Source organism: Alosa alosa, chromosome 3 (genome assembly GCF_017589495.1).
Source record: "Alosa alosa isolate M-15738 ecotype Scorff River chromosome 3, AALO_Geno_1.1, whole genome shotgun sequence".
Lineage (NCBI taxonomy): Eukaryota > Metazoa > Chordata > Actinopteri > Clupeiformes > Clupeidae > Alosa > Alosa alosa.
Window position 1 is genome coordinate 11,874,516 of NC_063191.1, and position 2,776 is coordinate 11,877,291.

The 2,776-nt window shown below is 43.2% G+C and overlaps 1 long non-coding RNA gene across 1 annotated transcript in view; it reads right to left on the reverse strand.

Annotated features, from left to right (window-relative positions):
- LOC125292298 overlaps positions 1-2,256 on the reverse strand; it is a 3,426-nt gene extending 1,170 nt beyond the window's left edge. Inside the window, exons 1-2 of the long non-coding RNA XR_007193157.1 lie at positions 2,073-2,256; positions 1,814-1,930 (exon numbers count right to left, since the gene is read on the reverse strand). This is a non-coding gene — a long non-coding RNA (uncharacterized LOC125292298). The remainder of the gene's footprint in view (positions 1-1,813; positions 1,931-2,072) is intronic.
- Positions 2,257-2,776: the final 520 nt, after the last annotated feature.

Sequence of the window (2,776 nt, forward strand, 5' to 3'; positions counted from 1 at the left end):
GTATCTGTATGTGTGTGTGAGTGTGTGTGTGTGTGTGTGTGTGTGTGTGAGTGTGTGCTCAAATGTGCGTGCGTGTGTTTGAGTGGGTGCATGTGTGTGGGTGGCAGTATGCGTTGGTGGAGTGTGTAGGCAGACAAGAGAGAAAAAGAGGGGGTGTTTGAGGGGGCGATGAAGCAGGCGACAAGAGACTGAGAGTGAAAGCCAGAGCAAGAGAAGGGAGACAGAAAAAGAGAGAGAGAGAGAGAAAGGGAGAGAGAGAAAATGTGAGGGAGTGCAAGCGGGCTAGAGAGAGAGAGAAAGACAGAGAGTGTGTGTGTGAGAGAGAGAGGGAGGGAGGGAGAGATCTCAGCTGCTTCTCATCCAGCTCTTTTTAAAGGGCCAGCACTGGGAAGAGCGGACGGGTAGGCACTCTTTAAAGGGCCAGCATTGGGAAGAGCAGACGGGTAGGCACTCTTTAATGGAACCCAAGAGCATTTCCCTTTTTTTCCCCATCCCCCACGCAACAACTCTCCAGACCTCACACAGCTGCAGCCACCACCACTGCGCGTGCACACACACACACTAGCACGCATATACATGTACAGTACACACACACACACACACACACACACACACACACACACACACACACACACACACACACACACACACACACACACAAACAAACTCATGTAGGCTACGTATACATAAACATATACTCAAATGAACACATAAAACATTCCCAACACACCGATGAAACTGACAAAGAAACAAATATATGTAGACACACAAACTGTTGTCTACTGTACACACACATTTAAACATATAGACATGCATACACATGCAACTCACACACACACACACACACACACACACACACACACACACACACTCACAAATGCATAAATACTAAATAGATAAAACGTGTATGAATATCTTCAGGTTTATATTACAGTACATGGTTATTACTGTAGTACAATACGTTGTAATAACAAGCGCTTATAACAACTGTTATAACACAGTACAACATGAAGTCCTTAATGAGATGTCTATCCTAAAGCCCTCCTAATTTCACTTGTTATTTAACATAGAAAATCAATCAATTAAATACTTACTAATACTAATTTCACAATGAAATTGGCAATAATTAGTAATAAGTCTTATAGCATATTAATAACTGTAATAAGACAATTGAATGTAATTAAAAATGTCAAAGATATGTAAAAAAATGAAAATCCTTTGTATGCTCACAGACAGTTGTAGACTTTCTACATATCTTCGTAATATGAACGGGATAATGAGCAGCACAGCATTCAGGTAGCACAGGAAATATCATGTTTAAGGAGGTAATGCTACACTTTAAAGGGAATAATTTCCTGCACAGAAAAGTTTATTATCCTTAATATTATTTGTGGATATAATTTCACTTTTTGTTTACTAAAACTAACTTGTTTACAGAACTATTTTTCTGCCGCACATTAAGCTCTACTTACCTTATAAACTACCATTACTTGTTCAAAGTGGATGGTTGCTATGGCCAAAGCCCAGTCGTTAGTTCCATGCCTCTTGTTGCCAAGCTAGCCTATTCCAGCATTCTGTTAAAATGATTTTTAATCATTCTTTCTGGTTCTTCTTGCTACTCTCTGTATAAATGTCAGGTGTATAAATAGTAAAAGTTAAATTCCATTTTAAAGAATGCATCACAATACGTAATTCAACCAATAATAATTGCAATGAAAAGCACATGAATACCACATTCCAATGAAAGTGCGGTATTTATTTGGGCGTTGATAAAGTTGATAATGGCTGGCATATCTCTGTTTAGAGGTGTTACCTGTTTGTTTGGAATGAATGAGAGTCCTAGAGACACCGTCACAGGTGACTGCACTGGTCAGATACACATCTACGCCTCCGTTCACATTCCTGCTCACAACACAGCTGCCCACAGTCTCTGCCAAAAGGGAAATATCAGATCCATTTGATATTGAGATGGGGGTTCTACCTAAACTAAGTCAACGGACGGAGCAGCCAAGTTCAACGATGCGTGTTTTAAGAGAAGAGGAATCCAAAAATTCCGATAGGTTCCTCCTTACCGATCGTCTAGCACTGCTGCTGTGAAGTCTCCAGGCTCAGGATAATATTAGCTGTTGATGCAGCGTTGGTTGTTGATAGGGTGCCAGGATCTAGGGTGTAAATGCCAGTCATATTTCTCTCTCCCTCTCTTTTTTTTCCTGTCCAAAGTTCCCACCCGAAATGTAAATCACTTTGCTCTTTGTCAGCTATTTAAAATGTGCAGTTGGCATAGTGATGACGGAATCCTGGGTGCCTGTTTTGTGCCTTTAAAAGAACAGGGGTTGGTGGAATGACCCCCAAACAACCCCTACCCCCAGGGGGAGGGACTGGGGGCTGTGTGAGGTGGAATGTAAAAAACAAGCGAGTGGACGCTATCTCAAGCTGATAAGGGCCATACCGGGGAGGCATGACCGTGACATCATCATGGCTGTGTCACCCGCACACCTCTCTCTCTCTCTCTCTCTCTCTCTCTCTCTCTCTCTCTCTCTCTTTCTCTCTCTCTCTTTCTCTCTCACTCTGTTTCTTACTCTGTCCGGGGGCCAGGCTCTGGCCACCTAATATAGACATCCAGGCTGCAGTCAGAGGCACAGAGGCCACCACTGGGACTGCCAGCGCACAGGACACTGCGACAACCCGTCGGCATCGAGCCACCATGTGCTCAAACAGAGGGAGAGAGATATACAGACAGAGAGAGAGACAGAGAGAGAAAGAGAGAGGGGGAGGG